Below are 20,743 nucleotides of genomic sequence, written 5' to 3' on the forward strand. Positions count from 1 at the left end.
TATACTACAATTACCAAAAATATATTTCTTCCATCATTCACTTCTACTACACAACTCTCAAATATCAACATTCCAAACCATGAATTCATTACGTAACGAAGATGCAAAAACATCTCGTATAAAAACACCAACTCCTCCTCTCTTATTCTGTTTTCGACTAGCATGAAAAAACTTATAATTTTCATAATATTGGAATGTATTATTATTATCAAGAAATGTTTCACAAATTCCTAACACATCTGTTGACGACCCTTTAAGAAAATCATGCAAAAAATTTAAGCTGCTATTTAATCCTCTACAATTCCAAAATGACAGTCGTTTAAATTGATTATTTAAAGGTGGAATATCATGAACAAATAAATATTTATTTTTAGGTGCATTATAATAATCTGGCAAATCTTGATCTTGTGACGAAAACCTATGAAAAAATTTATTAATATCAAGAGGATTTTTTTCAAGTTCCTTCAGCCTACCAGCAGGAATTTCTACAAAACTTAACTCATCCATAATCCAAACTCGACAAAAATTTCACATCCCATCTCCGTGAGCCGATATAAATAAAATAAAAAAAAAGAAAGAAAAAAAAATAAAAGGCAACAAAAATTTTGAAAATAAAAAATAAGAATAAAAAAGTAATACATAAAAAATATTTGACATCATACTCACTCTAACCATTATCCTTATCATCACCCGAAGGCGAGCGCAATTTAATCACGGATACCTGAGCTAAATCCTAACTAACTACAATCATAAATCCACTCAAACATACTAAAAAACCACTTTAATCCACTTCCAATAGCCTACATTTTTTATGCATTTGACTTATACGACATTATACCATTTAAGCTTCACTTTTTGCTCATTCTCAATCAAGCATAATGCAGGTGGAACGACTGGGGGGATCCAAGCACTGACTCCCTTTTCTCTCAATTCTTTCTGTTTGATTTTCAGGGAGTTACGAATGTCACGAAAACCTTTTGTCACATCATCTGCTGTTATATAGACATAGGGAGATTCACTTCCGGCTACTACTCTGAACGGGTTTTCACGCAATTTCTTGTTTACCTGAAGGATACAGAATTTGTCCTTATCATCCTGGAGCTGGATTTTGATAAATCGATCCGTAAACTCAAGTAGTTCAAATTGGGTATTAATCCCAAGATGTTGGAAAAGTAAGGCGTTAACATGCTCCCTAGCTTTTGACTTAGACTCACCTTTAATGTTCCATAGAATAATATTCCTTCTTCTATCCATGTTTTCTACCACAAGGACTCTCGTAGCTAACTCACCAAAACCGGGTTCCTTTACAATTTGTTTACGTAGTGCCGATATTTCCTGCTTAATACTGGATAATTCATTTTCGTGGGTCACTTTTGCTAGTTCCAAATCTTCAACACGAGACGTTAGGGACGCTAAACCAGACTTAATGTCACTGATTTCCCTTTTCATTTCTGAAATATCATTCTTAGTTTCTTCGACGATTGCAAGGATTTTATCCAACTTTGAAACATTATCAGTCGATTCCGTGGACCCTCTAGACTCGTCCAAATCGCTTTGTCTTGATCGCTTTCCATTTTTCTTAACCATATTGGTATCCAATAATATTTATAATTTTCAAATAGCTCGATAAACGACCGTCCAAGATAATTCACTAGGCACTTCACTTGTCAACTTATCAAATAAATTTTTGTATTGTTCTCTATTCAATAATGTTTATAATCAAACAGCTCGTGGTAACGAACTGTAAGTAAGGAGCGACCCGGCTCAATGGTAACCGAAACTCTAGAAAACGGGTTTTTGATACCAATAGATGTATCAAAAGAATCAGATTTCAATGCTGATTTCAAATATATAATTGTCATCAAGTTTAGAGCTACCCATCAAAAGTTATGCGCCTGAGAAAATTTGGCTGATTTTCAAAAAAAGGGGAAAAGACCCCCTAAAATCTATAGAACCTTGATGAAAATCACACCATCATATTCAGCGTATCAGAAAACCCTACTGTAGAGGTTTCAAGCTCCTATCTACAAAAATGTGGAATTTTACATTTTTTGCCAGAAGAAAGATCACGGATGCGTGTTTATTTCTTTTTTTCCCCAGGGGTGATCGTATCGACCAGTGGTCCTAGAATATCGTGGGAGGGCTCATTGGAACGGAAATTAAAAGTTCTAGTGCCCTTTTCAAGTGACCAAAAAGATTTGAGGGTAACTAGGCCCCTCCCACGATTCTTTTTCTCAAAATCGCCCGATCAACATTTTGTGATAGCCATTTGTTCAGCATGGTCGAAAATATGATAAATATGTCTTTTAGGATGACTTAATCCCCCGAAGTACCCAGAGGGAGGGCTAAAAGTTATGAACTTTACCCAATGTTAACATATAGTATTGGTTATTCGGAAGTATACAGAAGTTTTCATGAGTTTTTATTCTGGTAGTGGGAGGGAAGGGTGGATCGGGGGTTATGTTGGAGGATCTGTTCATGAAGGAAGTTTTCATTGTGGAAGGGAAATTGCCGTGAAGGGGGCGCCGGACTTGCCAGCATTATTTATTGGTTATTGGGAAGTATACAACCATTTTCAGGAAGGACTTTTTCTGGAGGGGAGGGGCTAGAGGAGGGAGTTACTCTGGAGAATATTTCCGTGGAGGATGTTTCTTTGGGATAAGGGACATTTCTATGAAGGGGGCGCCGGATTTCCAACCATTATATTTAAAAAATGATCAGAAATTAAATAAAAAAAAACAAGTTTTTTCAACTGAAATGTAAGAAGCAATATTAGAACTTAAAACGAACAGAAATTATAACGTATGTGAGGGGGTTCTCCCCCAAGTCAATACCTCGCTCTTTACGCTACAGTTTTTTTTAGTGCTTTCAAAAGAGCTATCTATTCTAATTAAACGGCCTTTGTAATTAAGGGGTTTGTGAATAAAAAAAATTTTTTAACTTTTAACGTAAAGAGTGAGGTATTGAATAAGGGGACACCCCCCTTATATACGTAATAACATATACGTAATAAAAAAAAAACAATAAAAAAACAAGCGATATGGCTCAATAGTAATCAAAACTTTTAAAAACGAAATTTTTATGTCAATAAATGAATCAAAAGAATGTGTTTATAATACTGATTCTAAATATATAAATTTTATTAAGTTTAGTATTACTCATCAAAGGCTACGAGCCTGAGAAAATTTACTCGATTTTTTAAAGAGGGGGGAAACAACCCCTACAAGTGAAAGAATTTTATTGAAAATCACACTGTCAGATTCAGCGTATCAGAAAACCCTATTACATAGGTTTCAAGCTCATATCTGCAAAAATCTGCAACTTTGTATTTTTTGCCAGAAGAAAAATATACGAATATAGAAGTTAGTTACGTAAGTTAATTTGTAAAGACATCCATTTAGCAAAAGAAAAGTAAAATTTTAATGCAAATAAAAGCTGCATTAAATAAAAAACAATCAGAATTTAAATAAAAAAAACAAGTTTTTTAAACTGAAAGTAAGGAGCGACATTAAAAATTATAACTAACAGAAATTATTACGTATATGAAAGGGGCTGTCCCCTCTTCAACGCCTCGCTCTTTACGCTAAAGTTTGACTCTTTCTCACAACTTTATTTTTTAAAAAAATAAAAAAATTTAGCGTAAAGAACGAGGTGTTGAGGAGGGGACAGCCCCTTTCATATACGGAATAATTTCTGTTCGTTTTAAGTTTTAATGTCGCTCCTTACTTTCAGTTTAAAAAACTTGTTTTTTTTTATTTAATTTTCAAATAGATCGATAAACGAACGCCCAAGATATTTCACAGCAAATTTTACACAGCACTCGCACAGGGATGTTACTACTCCGGGTGCATTGAATGAACTGTCCAGTTTAGCATCCTGGCATCTCCCGTGATGAATAAAAAAACATGAATCTATTCAAAATCTATTAATGAATCTACTCTATTCAGAGCCCTAAGAATAATTTAAAAAAAAATCTTTGGTATCATGTTCCCTTCTTCTAAAACAGGCCAAGCTGGAAACTCTAGAGCACAGGAGAGGAACGCCGTGCCTCCGATTTGCAAAAAAAAAATGCAATAATAAACCCTCCCACGGAAAATATTTTCCCCAAAAGACACTCCGCATCCAGATACCGCCTGCCATCTACTGTTTCTGAACCTGTCCCTATCTTGTCCCCCATCCGTTGCTGAGCCTACAGGTATGAAAAAACCTTTGACCCCTTCATTATTGATGAAATAAACCACTAGTTTTTTTTGTTACTGGTGATACCCAAGTTTGTGTCTGTTTGGTTCTTTCGTTTGTGTCTCCAAGTTTGTGTCTGTTAGGTTTTTTTTTGGTTTTTTTTAGTTTTTGCCTTTTCAACTTTCTTACACTTGACACTTTTTTTTCTTTTTTTTTAGACTAATAAATGGCTTTGCTTTTCTGATATTGTTGTTTTTGGCATTGTTTAGCCAGTTTTTTAGTTTTTGTGCTATTCTTATGTGTGTTTTTTATTATATGACCCCGAAATGCGAATTCGGCCCTTCGGGGCTTGTGATAGTGATTTTTTGAAATAAATATTTTATCTTGTCTTTATACTTCAAAAAATTGTAAAAAAAAAAATTTGGATTGGTGTTATGGCTATGTCATGCAAGAGCCAGCATCCCAATCTGTCAAGCAAAGTAAGCAGAGATAGGGGGTTGGAAAGAAAGGATCAGAGACCCAAGCACCATTCAAGAAAAGGTAAGGGTACCTTTAGAAGGGTCAAAGACCCAAGATGGTTATTTGCAAAGGCAGAAGGCTTGAGCTGCAAACAGTAGCCAGCAGAGAGATATGACAAATGCATAGGCTAGTGCAACATCCAAAGACAAGAGTCTGTTATTTACAAAGGCCAAATGCCAGAGCCCATTTATTCTGGCAATTCAAATTAAATAGGGTTTACTGGGTAAGATAAAGATGTTTATTTAAAAAAATTACTATTACACGCCCCAAAGGGCCGAATTCGCATTTCGGAGTCATACCCCCCCCCCCCAAAAAAAAAAAACCCCCATAAATAAAGCAAACAGTTAAAAAAACTGGCAAAATAATTTTTAAAAGAGAACAAGACAATTTTTAAAAGGGAACAGTTTAAAAGAAAACATAAAAAAGGGGGTTGGGACAAAAGAATCCAACGGACATGACACGTGGGCATCACCATTACCAAAAGAGGAAGACTAGCGGTTTTTTTTTATCAGTATTGAAGGGAGCAAAGGTTTTTCATACCTGGAGGTAAAGCAATGGATGAGGGACAAAATAGATACGAGTTCAGAAACAGTACATGGCGGGTGGGGAGTGTCTTTTGGGGGAAATATAATTTGTGTTAAGATTGATTATTGCTTTTTTGCAATACGAAGGCACAAAGTTCCTCTCCTGTGCTTAAGTGTTTCTATATTGGCCTTTTTTAGAAGGAGCGAGTATGGTACCTTAGCTTTTTTTTAAATTATCCTCGTTCTTTTTTGAATGGACTCGATTTTTTTCTGATTCATTGCGGGACATACCAGGATGCAAAACTGGACAAGCTTATTCAAGATGCGGGCAGACAAAGGAAGTATACTACTGTTACTAACAACTCACCGCAGCATCAATCCGTCTAAGGCCAACACAGATACACACGGTCCTCCTGCATCCCAATCTATTTAAAAATTCCCTTTTTACACCCGCCTATGAAGTTCCCATTTCCTTTAAATCTTTCTTTATGATGTCCTCCCACCCCAGACGAGGACGACCTGCTTTCCCTAAAGCCCTAGACGGTTGACCGAAAAGAACAATCTTCGGCAATCTGTCATTCTTTACCCGCACAACCTGCCCTAGCCACCTCAACCTTTCTTTCATTATAGCCCTAGAGGGCGGTACTGAACCACATTTTTTGTACAGCCGATTGTTTGAAATACGGTCAGTCAGCCGGGTACCCAGAACAATCCTTAAGCAATTTCTCTGGAAAACATATAGCAAATCTTCATCCGCTTTTTGGAGCGCCCAAGCTTCAGAGCCATATTTAACCACTGTCATCACTGTAGCTTCCAATATTCTAGTCTTGGCTTGCAGACATATCTTCCTATTCTTCCAAACTTTTTTTTAACTGTGAAAAAACACCCTGAGCCCTGCCTATTCTACTTTTGACATATTCACTGGTCCCACCAACTTTACTAATAATACTACCAAGGTAAGTGAAGCTGTCCTCCTGATAAATCTTTTCATTTCTCAACTTCACCTTTTCATCTTCACTTATTCCTAGCCAGTGACTTAGTCTTCCTAACTTTAATTAACGAACATATTCTAGCACCCTGAACTCGCAAAACCTCTAAAACTTCATTCATTTTGCTCACACTTTCATCTAGGATGCTTAAATCATCAGCAAAATCTAAGTCCAGGAGAGTTTTCCTCCCCATTTGATTCCGTGGTCTTCCATTGCCTTTCCTATGCTCCTTAAGACAAACTCCATCAAAATAATCCATATAAAGGGGGATAGAACACAACCCTGCTTAACTCCTGATTTAATACAAAACCAGCTACTAACATCATCTCCTACCTTAACCGCAGCAGTGTTATTCTTGTACATAGCACTAATCACCTTAATGTATTTGTCTGGTAGACTATACAAGGGTTAAACCTTTACAAAAGTTTTTCTATCAACAGAATTGAACGCTTGCTCATAATCTATAAAACTGAGGACCAAATGTGTTTGAAAACTCGGGCACTTCTCAATTATTAATCAGAGAGTGAAAATTTCGTCGACACATCCTCTACTTTTTCTAAAACCGCACTGTTCTTCTCTTAAAGCTTTGTCTACGCTATCCCTCAGTCTAAAGAGCATAATATTACTAAGTAATTTACTACCTACAGAGACCAGACTAATCCCTCGATAATTACCACACTCACTTTTATCACCTTTCTTATAAATTGGATTAATTAAGGTTTTCCTAAAATTGTTAGGTACTTCCCCTTTTTCAAAATCATATTCATAATCTTCAGTATCTTATTTCTAGCCTCAGAGCCACCATATTTAATAAACTCATTCACCACATCCTCATTATGTTCATTGACACAAGCTTTTGTAGCTGATGAATTTTATCTTGATAACCTTGATATTCTGTGCGTTTCTTAGACGAGACCAAAGTATAATCACCTACGGAACCGGTTCTGACAAAACCTATCCTCTCCACACAAAAAAAGTGACTCTTTGTCCGCGTCTCCGGAGACGATTCCATACCTATGCGAACCTGGCGACTAAATAACAAGCTCCGTATGTGATTATACTTGTTTCGTAGGTGATTATACTTTGATAACACTCTAGCATAATTTATTGGCTCGGAGCGATTAAGTAGTATAGCACTTTGCGTCTAGAGGCGCTGAGGTACGCGGGGTCACTTTTGGAGTTCTTTCAGTACTTGTTCCGTAGGTGATTATACTTTGGACGAGACTAAATGGACATAACATCTTGACCATTGAATCCTCGGCTGGGAAGGCGGTCTCTTTGTATAAAACGGGCTAATCAAGATTCTATTGAGTATTATGACTAGTTGCCAATTCTTTATTCGAAAATTAAAAAGAAAATACGTTTTATTTACTGTAAGTAAGGAGCAACATTAAAATTCAAAACGAATACAAACTATTCCGCATACGAAGTGGTTGCCCCCCTTGCTCGTCATGCTAAAGTTTTTAATATTTGAAAAAAAACTTCCTATTCTAATTAAACTGCCATTGTGCTTCAGGAGTCCTTCAAAAATTGGAACAAACAGTCACACTTTAGCGTAAAGGGCAACCCCTTTATATAATTTAAGAAATTATATACGTTTTGAGTTTTAATGCTGCTTCTTACTTTTAGTTGAAAACATGTTTTTTAATTTCTGATTGTTTTTCAAATAATGCTGGTAATCTGAGCCAACCTCCATGAAAAATTCCCTCTCGTTACGGGAAACTCCTCCTTGGAAAGTTGCTCCCATGTAAAATAGACCCCCGTAAAATTCCTTCCTCACTGAACCCCCCCCCCCTTCCGCTTCTATAAAATTTCATGCAGCAGGTTCCCCTTAAAAAATTCCCCTTAGCATGCTTTCATTTGAAAAAGATCATGCTTTCATGGTGAAAAACTCCCCCGGAAAATTCCCCTAGAACATCTTTACAGACAAAATTGAGTAGGCCAAAAGAAAGTAAGACAAATAAAAAGAATTTTGTATAGGAATTCTGTCAACCCTCACCCCCTAAAGTGTAAAACTTCCTCTGGGAAGTTCACCCCTGGATATTTCCCTCCGCATGGAAAATTATCCTCCCGGAAATCCACCTGAAGCAAAAATCCCCCCTCCAAAAATGTCTGTATACTTCCAATAACAATTATTATATCTAAACAAGGAGGAAATTTCATAACTAAAAGGTCTATCCCTAGGGGATGGTGGCGGAGGGGGTTATGCTTTCTCCAAAGGCATGGTTTGGGGATTTTTCAACCGTAGCCTACTGAACACAACAGCTATCTAAAAATTTTTATTTGACGATTTTTTTGTGGGGGGGGGGGAATACTGTGGGAGCAGGGCTAATTGCCCTCCAATCTTTTTGGTCACTTAAAAAGGTACTAGAACTTTTGATTTCTGTTTAGATTAGCCCTCTCCCAAATGTTCTAGGATCATTGATTTGATGCGATCGCTTCTGGAGAAAAAAAAAGTAAAGACGCGTCTATGATCTTTCTTTGGCAAAAAATGCAAAATTCTACATTTTTGCAGATTGGATCTCAAAACCTCTACTGTTGGAATCTCTGGTTTGCTGAATATGATGGTAGAGTTCCATTTGCTACTGAGGCGTGTTCCTCCTTGCTTACAGTTCGTTACCACGAACTGTTTGTAAAGAAAGAATACTCTTCAAATCCTCATCAATCATGCATGGTAAATATATGGTAAACCCGTTCAACCCCTTGATTGGAAATTAAACAGCTCATATTATCATTGTTAAAATAATCTAATTTTTCATTAGTTTAATATTTTCGTATATACCTTTACCGAAAGACCAGAAATCCTTTACATGAGACAATGAAGTGCTCTATATGCAAGCAAGGAAGATGATTTAATTGAAAAAAGGCAGGGGATTCCGAGTTTCTCTATATCTGGTGCTATTTTTATGAATATTTGATCCCTCATTAAATGCACAAAACATACCTCATAAAGCGTCAAAATAATTTGGTGTTTAACAATTACAATAACTGAACAATAAAAGTAGGATGTACCAACACGAAATATTATATTTAATCCTGGACTTGGGCCATGATTCTTTTTAATCACTATAGCGATTTCTTGCTAGTTTTTGTGATTAGTTTTTGCTTTATATTGCTCTTTGGAGAAGTTTCTCAAACTCAGATTTTTCTCTTGGGGATGTCCTGTCTTTGAACTTTTTTTTTTTTTGACATACACAGGAGAGATTCAATATCTGTCTGTGTGAGGTAAAAGAGGCAAAGTCTGTTCACAAAATTCAAAAAGTATATTTAACATTAAAGACGGGAAGAAAATTCTATTTTTGAAGAAAAAACTTGTTTTTACAAGTGCACGGTCAGGCCAGAAAGTTGATTTGAATAAAAAAAAAAATACGTATATATATATATATATATATATATATATATATATATATATATATATATATATATATATATATATATGCTCTTTCTTTTTCAGAATTCCAGAAAATAGCCTTAGCCACAGCAATTGGATTTGCTATTATGGGCTTCATTGGTTTCTTTGTCAAGCTTATCCATATTCCAATCAATAATATCATTGTGTAAGTTTTGTTGCTTTCTTGTATGTACTTTCATTTTTTATTTTATATAGGTATTGACCAATCAATGGAAATTTAGTAATTGTTGTTCAAAGATTCTTCATACTTGTGACGTTCAGACTGGCATGTTCTTTTTTGCATTCCCGTCTGCTGACCTTAACTGTTTTTTAAGTAAGAATAAAATAAAATATTTTTTATGTTAAAGAATATCTCAGACAAATAGCAATATTTGTTGGTAAATGAGTTTTGATTGAAGTGTCTCATTTTTTTGAAGGTCAGTTAAATCAGAAAAAAATATTCTTTCATATCGGTAGAAATAACAATCAAAATGAACCTATAAGATGAACATATAAGGGAGGCTAATAACCCTGCTGTTTAAAGAAAATTTTTAATCCCTCCCCCAAATGCTATGATCACCAACTTTCTATATTTTTGCACTCCAAACTGCTTTGATTCTAGCACTAGATAAACTGCTTTCAGCTAAATGCTAGTCAAAATTTAATATGAAGATTGGTGGGCCGAGAAAGGTGGTAGCCCCTCATTTACAAACAAATCAATATGAACATGTGACACAAAAAAATATGGAGTTAGCCCTTTTGGAGTTAACAGCTTTATGCTAGGTGTCCTTGGGGATCCAGAATTTTATGACGCAATTGTCATAAAAACTAGATTGAATTAAGATGGTGTTATAAAATTAAAAACATTTATATTTTTCAATTTATATTTTTAAAATTTTTCAAACATTTATTAGATTTTAATAAAAACCTTATATGCCCCCAGGGCATAATTTATAATGCTTGCCCTGGGGGTTGTGGAGGAGTGTCCTCCTCAAAAATATATTTTCTATCTGGAAATCAACTATGCTGAACAAAATAGCTATCTCAAAATTTTTATTGGATGTTTGGGGAAATAATGGGTGTGTGGGGGGGTGCTAGTTTCCTTCCATTCACTTTCGCCCATTAAAAAGGGCATTAGCCCTTTGAATTTCCAATCGAATGAGCTTTTTTTTAATTTTCTACAACAACGCCTTCTTTAAAAACTTTACTGAAAAAAGAATACAAACGAATATGCATTGTCAGTTTAATACACATACACTGAAATTTAGTAATCAAAATGTTAAAATTATTTGATTTATTAAAGTTATAAAAGTAAAAACATTTATATTTTTCAAACATTTATAAGATTTCAATAAAAATGTTATATGCCCCAAGGGCATAACTTAAAACCCCTGCACTGAGGGCTGTGCAAGCCCTCAGTGCAAGGTGCTCAGTGCTCGTAACTGCAATATTCAGAAACTCTTACTGGTATTCATTTGAAACTACCCATAAAAAAGTCAGGAGGGGGCAGAACAAAATCAAGAAACCCCTTTACATGAAGGTCGGAAAAAAGTACATTTGCGTTATCTCAGGAACGGCTGAGTTAATAAAGTAGATATTTCCTGACAATATAAATGTGATTGTTACTATACAAAAATGAAATATACAAGGTCCGTTATAGTTGTCAAAGTGGGATATTTGACGTAACTCGGCAAGAGATTAGGATATAAAACCAAGTGTCAGGGGAAACTTGGAATCTTTTAAAAGTATGACTTTCCTTACTTTTAGGGACAGTTTTGATGAGGATTTTGAAGGAAGTCAATCTGTGTCACCAGGCTGTCAACAGGGCTGAAACTCAGAAGAAAATTTGAAAAACATGTGTGTCAAACAAAAAGTAGCTTCTTGTTCAGATTCGTGAGTGAAAAATCCTTTTTTAAATGTTTCACAATTCATTTTAATAGCATAATTTTAGCACAACTAATGCCTTTTCTCTGAAGAATTTTCAGTAGTTTAAAATATTACTATATTTGACATATAAACCTTAAAGTGTAACAATTCCCTGCAGTAATAAGGGTTAGCATGTCAGCTACTTCGAGCATTATTTATAGATGGCATAAAAAGAAAAATTCCAAGCGAAACGTTTCTTTGTACATGAAAATTGTTTTTTTTTTTCAGAATTGAGTTCATAGACGAAGCTATCAGAAAAGATTTACAACTTTAGAAATGTTATACTTGGGTGAGAAGGTAAAATAAATGACCTGATTCCCAAGGTGTCCCCATTCTCCACTGCCTCTTGTTAGTACATTTAAATTAAAAAATTATTACGTATTTATTTTGGCCATAAAGTAGTTGATGGCACAAAGTTCAACCCAAGAGAGGTGATATCCAAGATACGATAATACTGAAATTGAAAATGTAGTAATTACACCCTACTTCCTAACAGAATTTGTCGCTATTCCGAGCTTTCAATTTCGAACATGTGTGTTGCTGGCTGATGGTATACAACCAAAATATCAATTTCCTTTATATTCCCAAAAATAATATTTGACATCTTTACTGCTTTATGGGAAAGCTAATTATTTATATTATAAATTTTTGTTTGACTCTATTTTTAGTCATTAAATGGTCTTACACCTTTGATGCCAGGCTTTTAACAATACCCTGTTTTAATAGCCTCTTTTGAATAGAATTCAAAAGTACGTTGCAGGACATTCCTAGCATTGGGTGTCCCAGCGTTTGAGTTCTTAAGCTATCAAACTTGAGACTGAAAGTATTACTTTGCCAATTGATTGCTCTAAAATTATATTCGAGGTATTGGTCTATTTTATCTATATTATAATTATTATATTAATTTACCAGTATAGAATATTAACGTGGTACTTCTAACATAAATAAAAAATTTTCAGGATTCAAGGACCATGATTTTGAGCAAGATCACCTTCCCAACTGACTCAACCTTTTTATATGGGTTCCTTACATAATTCCTGAGCCTAGGAACAGGCAAGTAGTAAGCATATGATAAGCTGTAAGAATACAAATTATAAAGCTGTACTTAAACATTCTTTTCAATATTTATTTAGATAAAGAGAAAATAAAATGTTTCGGATTTATTTTCTTGTTTACTTGTTTGTTGACTCAGGATACAATTTCTTGGCTGAGAAGCAGAAGCTGTACAAGGAGCAGAAGAGCTTGAATGAGCAGTAAATTCGTTTAGCGAGGGATGAGCAAAAAAGATAATTTATTGAAAAAATTAAATGGTTCAATTTCTTTTAAAATGTAAAAATGGGGAGAAAAAAGGCATAAATAACAATTATACGGAGAATGAAACAAACTTAAGGTTGAGAACCCTTGATTTTTATTTTAACTATACAATTACAAAAAGCCAAGTCTGTCGCAACGACTTTTTATGTAAAAATACACGCCATTACACAAAAAGACTGCAACAGTATACAGACTACACAGAATTAAGATTAAAATTTACTGCTCAGTTCTAATTTTCAACCTGGAAAAGAAAAATGACATTAATCGATTGGAGATAAAAGACATGTAAAGAAGAGATAAAAAAATAAATAAACAAAGAACAGGACTAAGACTTAAAAATAACCCTAAAACAGTGAACCAAATTAACATTCGACCCTGCGTGGATGAGCGTTAAATGCCCAAATGGATGCCTGTTTCATTCGAACGTGAAAGATTATTACGGAAAAAAAGAACAAGCTAAGAGGAACAGAAAGGGACATTTAACTAATAATTATGGCAAGGCGTCATTCTACGAGTTAAAAGAATAGATAATAGTTTAAAAATAGTATATTTATTCGACAATTAGGGTTAGCGGCTTCAAAAGGGCGTTTAGTTGAATCAAAATAGAAATATGCATCCAAATGGTCAAAAGAACGTATTTGCAGTTCTCAAGAATGGATAGTCATTCAGTCAACATTTTTATGGCACTTCTATGTTTTCTATGTTATTTAGTTTTTTATGCTATGCTATTTTATGAACAGCAATTTGTTCCTAACTATTGCCTACTAAAGCTATGTCTTTGTATCTTTTGCCATGTTTATCATACAGATGGAATAACTACTGTTCCCAGCTTGTATATTTTTTAATTTCAAAATTATGTCTTAAATTTTTAGACATAAGTAAGGTGAGCTTTTTTTTCCAAATGTCTCTTCTGACTCATAGACTATCTGATCTTGCAGGAAATTACTTTAATTTAGTTAACATATGTGAACGATGCCTTTGTGAACGTGATGGGTGGAATGAAAAAGTGAGTTCAGATCTAAATATTCCTGTTTCTAAGTAAATTAATCCTTCGGTCTGAGGCGGAATAAATCATCAAGTGATCTTGTCGAAGCCATATATAATTGTCAGGGGCTCGAAACAGCCTTTGATACACTACTTACCACAGTTAATGAAAATAATCTGTTTCGATGTGACATCTCTAACTGAGACTTTCTTGAGTTAAATTTCACCTTTAAGTTTGGATTCATTGGGAGGTTCTTTTTATTATAAAAGTAGAGCGCAGATGAGGAAAGGTGTATTAGGAATTTACGTGCGGGGTGATATTTCTGTAACCGTTAAAGATACTTTAGGTGTCTGGGTTGAAGATCTGTTTGAGTCTTTTGTTGTTTATGAAAAAAGAAAACATGATGTCGAAATTTTTATCACTCTTATTTACAGGCAGTTTCGTTACTAGCCAAAATGTTTGGGGGGGGGGTGGAGCAAGAGATTTTACTGACTGGCTGGTCATTTTTTCGGACTTTTTTTTTTAAACAATTAGCATAACGTACGTTTCGAATAAAATACGTAAAATCACTGCACGAGTCGGTAAAACCACTGCATTTACCAACTGAGATTTATATTTCGGTACATATCATGTCACTATTTTAACGCTGTTTACTTAACCAAATGGAAAGGTGTCGCACCATCTATAAAAGCACGGCAGGATTCGGTAAAACTGATACGTTTACCGACCAAGTTCAAAATTTCTGTAGATGATATGTCAGTATTTTCTTGGTCTTTATTGAACCGAACAAAGAATTTAACGGCGTCAAAAAAATTGTGGCGCAAATCGCCACGATTTTACTGAATTTTTTTTCACCAAGTGACCAAAAACATTGGGGGGTCGTCCCCCCTTCCGCTCCCCCTATACGTTACGGCCCTGTTTAAAGGACACCTAGTTCTAACCCCTCGGAAATGTCTTAGCATTTTTAGAATCTTTATCAGAATTTATGGTCACGTAGAAAGCCGTGCATGCTAATGGGAGATTTTAACCATAACTTGTTGGAGCTCGGAAATAACACGACTTCGGAATTTTTGACAACTAAGCTACCAATTAGCTTTTTCCTGTCAATTAAAATCCCCACACGAATCACAGAACGCACGGCCACGCTTATTGATAACATGTTAATTAGTGATGATATTTGTGACCGGCTGAAATCATCAAATGTGCTAATTGCGTCAGGTTTGGATCATCTCCTTGCATTTGTAGTGATGTCGTTTAGTGATTTATCATCATATCCAAATGACCAGCATAAAATTAAAGAGAAAATATTATTTTTCAATGAACTAAATTTATATAAATTTAAAGATCATATAGGAAAACTAGACTGGAGCGATTTTTTTAGTCAAATGACCATGAAGTAAGTTATTTTCTGTTTTCTGATATGATTCGTGAAGCAATGCATGAGTGTTGCAAGATTGAAGGACCACATGAGAATAGATCGAGAAAGAAAAACAATTTTAAATCTCCGTGGTTAACAAAAAAATTACAAAACATGATAAAATTAAGAAACAAGCTTTATAGTAGAATGTTGAAAATCGACATATTTATGTTAGTTACCGAAATGTTGTCAATAAACAAACAAACATATAGATAATAAGATCCCTAAGAAAAAAGTTCACCTTCCTGTCACCAAAACAGTTTAGTCATTCTTCTGCCAGTTAGCCGAAACCCTGGCTTCTTGAAGACGGCTCAGCGAGACACTTTCTGATAGGTCCTTTATTCTAACTACTTAATCACCAGAATTTACAAAGATACGGCTCTGCACTGACTGAGCATTTCTCATACCCACTACATCCCTACCAGAATTTAGAACTTTCTGTCTAGGATGAGTTAGGCTTTCACTTACAAAACATTGCAATCCTTTCAGCTTGCTCCGACTTTTCAATATTTATGGTGCAACTGTTGGGCTTTTAAATCCGACTTCAACTGGGGGGATTTTGCTACTACTGGGTTTTCCCAAATACTAACATCCACAAAGGCAGACTCGGACACCGATTATAGACCTAGTCTGTTTGTTATTAAGTCTAGCAAATTATTGGTGGGATGCCTTGTTGTTTCATTCAGACCAGGAAGAGGTTGAGTAACTACGCAAGAAGACCTACTAGCTTGTTGCATTTCATTGAGGTCAAAATGTAGATTTGACATTGCTGATACCAAGAAATCAACTTTTGATTCCAGCGCTCCGATTTGGTCCGCTAATTTTTCGTGGCTACTTTTAAGTTCTAACATAACGGATGAATGAGCAGTTTGCATTATTTTCTCAAGGTCATCTTAAGAGAGTTTGACCTTACTGATCTTATTTGCAATATTTTGCTTAACAAGATCACTAATTGAGTTCTTAACTTGCCAAATTTCCGCTCTTACTTCAGAAATCTCAAGCCGTACTTCCTTCTCAATTCTAAATATCCTTAGTCTAAATAGACTAAGAACTCCAAATATCCTTATTGGTCACCATGGATGTTAAGGTAATCGAGCTAAAGATAGATCTCCCAACTTCATTTCTGAAAAAAAACTTCTCTAGCAATCAAATCTAAACATCCAAATAAACACACCCGATCTTGTTTAATAGGTCATTGTGCTCCAGCAGGTAGCAGGTTGAAATTCGAATATTAATCACCCTTAGGTTCTTTCATTTTGAATGCTAAATGACCAATAAGATTTTTGATCTGCAATTTATTCCTATCCCTTCCGACTGTTAGTATCGAAACATTCTAACATAGAACAGGAATAGGTCAGCTGGTTTCTCGCGCTGTGTCTGTAACCTAACATTCGACCTTGATCATCCAGCTATAATGCCACCGACATATGCAAGTTGCGGTGGTTATCGGATCTCTCCCACAATCTGTACCGCTTTTAAGATGCAAGGAATGAAACTTAGACAAAAATTTTGAGTGAGCAATAGTTAGGAAATATCAATGTTCTCAGGAAATTTCAGGTTAAATTTTTTCGAGACAAAAAACATAACGTTTAAAAAGCTAATAAATTCTGAGATTTTTATATCTCGTTCATGCAGAAACGGGTTCTGATCAGGGTTACCCCCCCCCCCCCCGGTCTGCTCCTAAAGTGCTACAATTGCCCAAGTTTGCGTGCTACACAGCGATTTTCGGGGCTAGAGTCACAAAATTTGGCAGTAATAGTTCTAAAATTGTGCTACAATAGCACATTCCTGCTACAGATGGCAACTCTGAGCAAGTGCTATACATAATAATATTTGCTAAAAATAGCATCGGAATACTTGATATTGATCGGAGTACTTGAAGTTGTACTCCGGCAGATAAGCTGAATCCAAAATATTAGAAGTCGGTGGGTAATTTAATTTTTTTAAGCTGTATCCTCTAGCCTTCTTTGCACAAAAATATACGTATAGTTAAATGTGTACATTATTGAAATATATGTATATTAACATACGCAACAGTGATGTTATGTTAAATAATGGTCTGTGACTAACTGTCAGTAATAGTAAGATCTGCCGGAGAACTATCCAGCTGCTTATTTCTGAAGTGATAACGAAAGAAACATGGAGTTATCTTGTAGCCGAGTTCCAATAGGCTGAGCTCAAGACCCCATACCAAGTGCAGTAATGGCAGCATTAACAGAGAGGGGACTGAGGAATAAACTAAGGCGTATTTCTGAAATTGATCTTCGATGTGCGTATACATCACTGCAAACGTAGTGGGAGGATGCAACCCCAAAGAGAAACTAAGTACTAACAACTAACAATTCAAAAAGCTTTAAAAAATTGTGACTTCCATGAGTGAAGGGACCTAAGATCTCTTATTGTCGTAAAATTGGGCCCAAACCCTTATTTTGACTTATCAAACCCAATTGTTTACAAGATTGAAGTTTGCTGAACTTTGAAAAGACTTCTTCCAAATGACGTTTTGCAAATTTTTGAATTAGGAAAGTGTTTTTCATAGATTTCATCTTTCAATTTCCTTTAATTATCACGTGATTCACCTTTTCAAATGAACAATTGTGTTTTTTCTCTATGTTTTGATCTTCAGCCTTTTTTGGCTGGAATATTAGAAGTAGGCTATATTGCCAAATTTTACCATGTTTGAGCAGGAATTGTTTAATTTTTTTCTTTTTTTAATGTGCCCTATTTCGTGTAGTAGCTTCAGATGCTGATTAAAAAACTTTTAAGAAAGATGGCACTTGTTCAGCAAGCCTTACTACAACAATGGGCATCATTGCTGGGTTTCTTGTTCAAAAGTCGCTATACCATGCATTAAACATACCTTTTTCGTTCAGAATTAGCTAAAGATACATCACAGCCTATTTCCTAAATATCATCAAAAGTGGGGAATTTATAACCAGATATACTTGATAGAATATTTCTATATATATAGATTTATATACTAAATTTTTGAAATATTAGATTAATTTATAATTATACTTCTCTGATTTTAGCAGTATAGACCAATAGCCGCACAGATGCAATGCTGTGACGAATCCAGATCCCAGGATTTGTTGACCAGCAAAATCACCACTCCACACAACATAATCTTTTGAGGGTCTCTCAGGAATTTGAAAGTGAATTTATATAGAAAATTCAGCTAAACTGCCAGCATATATTGAAATTAAAATGAAAATGGCATAACTGCAATATTTCTGAAACTTTTACTGGTATTCAATTGCATATTGAATGAAATATACCAAATGTGATAAAAATATAATATTTTAGTAACAAAACTATGGAAACTACAACAGCGAAATATGGAAAGCAAGCCGTCCAGAACGAATTATATTAAATACTGAACCTTGCCTAACCATCTCTATTTATTAAATATCTAATTAAAATATACCTGCACAGTAGTTTATCTCGCTCAGGCTAAGATGAATATCAAAAACCATGTTTCATTACAGATCAAAAACAAAGTGTGGTCGCTATATCATGCACGTAGCAAAACCTTTTGTCTTGTTTTAAATTTCATCCTAATTTTTAATTCGTCACAGCAATGAATGTAATAAAATAGCAATCCTTATCAAAAGATTCTGCAATATTTCAGAAACTCTTACTGGTATTCAATTGCATCAGGAGAGGGCCAAACAAAATCAAGAAACCCCTTTACATGAAGGTCGGAAAAAGTACATTTGTGTTATCTTAGGAACGTCTGAGTTTACAAAGTAGATATTTCCTGACAATATAAAGGTAATTGTTATTATGCCAAATTGGAATATACAAGGTACTTTATAGTTGTCAAAATGGGATATATGTTTTAGGGACAGTTGATGAGGATTTTGAAGGAATTCTTAAGTCAATATCGACAACTAGGCTGTCAAAAGGGCAGAAACTCAGAATAAAATTCTAAAAACATATGCGTCAAACAGAATTAGCATCTTGTTCAGCTTCGTAAGTGAAAAAATCTTTCTTAAATGTTTCACAATTCATTTTAATATCATAATTTTAGCATTACTAATGCCTTTTCTCTGCAGAATTTTCATTGGTTTAAAATATTACTATATTTGACATATAAACCTTGAAGTGTAACAATTCCCTCCAATAATAAGGGTTAGCATCTCAACTACTTCGAGCATTATTTATAGATGGCATAAACAGAAAAATTCAAAGCGAAACGTTTCTTTGTGCACGAAAATCGTTTTTATTAGAATTAAATAAAAAAAACAATTTTCTTAAACTGAAAGTAAGGAGCGACATTAAAACTTAAAACGAACAGAAATTATTCCGTATATGAAAGGGGCTGTCCCCTCCTCAACACCTCGCTCTTTACGCTAAAGTTTTTTATTTTTTAAAAAAGCAAATCTTTTATAAAGACTCAATATGTATTGTAATGATCGAGTCAGTGTGGAGGGGACAGCCCCGTTCATCTACGAACTCCTGTCGGGGCAGGGGATGTTGTATTGTCACTCCATACTTTCAGTTTAATAAACTTGTTTTTTTTTAATTTAATTTCTGATCGTTTTTTAGTTAATGCAGCTTTTATTTGCATAAAAATTTTACTTTTCTTTTGCTAAATGGATGTCTTTACAAATTAACTTACGTAACTAACTTCTATATTCGTATATTTTTCTTCTGGCAAAAAATACAAAGTTGCAGATTTTTGCAGATATGAGCTTGAAACCTATGTAATAGGGTTTTCTGATACACTGAATCTGACGGTGTGATTTTCATTCAAATTCTTTCACTTGTAGGGGGATGTTTCCCCCCTCTTTAAAAAATCGAGTAAATTTTCTCAGGCTCATAGCCTTTGAGGAGTAATACTAAACTTAATAAAATTTATACATTTAGAATCAGCATTATAAACACATTCTTTTGATACATTTATTGACATCAAAATTCCGTTTTTAAAAGTTTCGATTACTATTGAGCCGTATCGCTTGTTTTTTTTATTGTTTTTTTATTACGTATATGAGGGGGTTCTTCCCTTAGTCAATACCACGCTCTTTACGTTAAAAGTTAAAAAAAATTTAATTCACAAACCCCTGAATAAAAAAGGCCGTTTAATTAGAATAGATAGCTCTTTTGAAAGCACTAAAAAAAACTATAGCGTAAAGAGCGAGGTATTGACTTGGGGGAGAGCCCCCTCACATACATTATAATTTCTGTTCGTTTTAAGTTCTAATATTCCTTCTTACATTTCAGTTGAAATTTAATTATTCCGTATATGAAAGGGGCTGTCCCCTCCTCAACGCCTCGCTCTTTACGCCAAAGTTTTTTATTGTTTTAAAAAATAAAGTTGTGAGACAGAGTCAAACTTTAGCGTAAAGAGCGAGGCGTTGAGGAGGGGACAGCCCCAAACACCTGAATCACAAAGGCCGTTTAATTAGAATAGATAGCTCTTTTGAAAGCAATAAAAAAAACTGTAGCGTAAAGAGCGAGGTATTGACTTGGGGGAGAAACCCCTCACATATGTTA

The 20,743-nt window shown here is 34.7% G+C and overlaps 1 long non-coding RNA gene across 1 annotated transcript; it reads left to right on the top strand.

The window, feature by feature from the left end:
• The first annotated feature begins 8,860 nt into the window (after nt 1-8,860).
• Nucleotides 8,861-12,580, top strand: LOC148951324 (uncharacterized). The gene is made up of 4 exons (XR_016141867.1): nt 8,861-8,885; nt 9,666-9,768; nt 11,370-11,495; nt 12,488-12,580. It is a non-coding gene; the product is annotated as an uncharacterized LOC148951324 (long non-coding RNA).
• Nucleotides 12,581-20,743: the final 8,163 nt, after the last annotated feature.

The sequence above is a fragment of the Artemia sp. Qi Xiang Cuo genome, chromosome 6 (assembly GCF_049724085.1).
Source record: "Artemia sp. Qi Xiang Cuo chromosome 6, ASM4972408v1, whole genome shotgun sequence".
Classification (NCBI taxonomy): Eukaryota; Metazoa; Arthropoda; class Branchiopoda; order Anostraca; family Artemiidae; genus Artemia; species Artemia sp. Qi Xiang Cuo.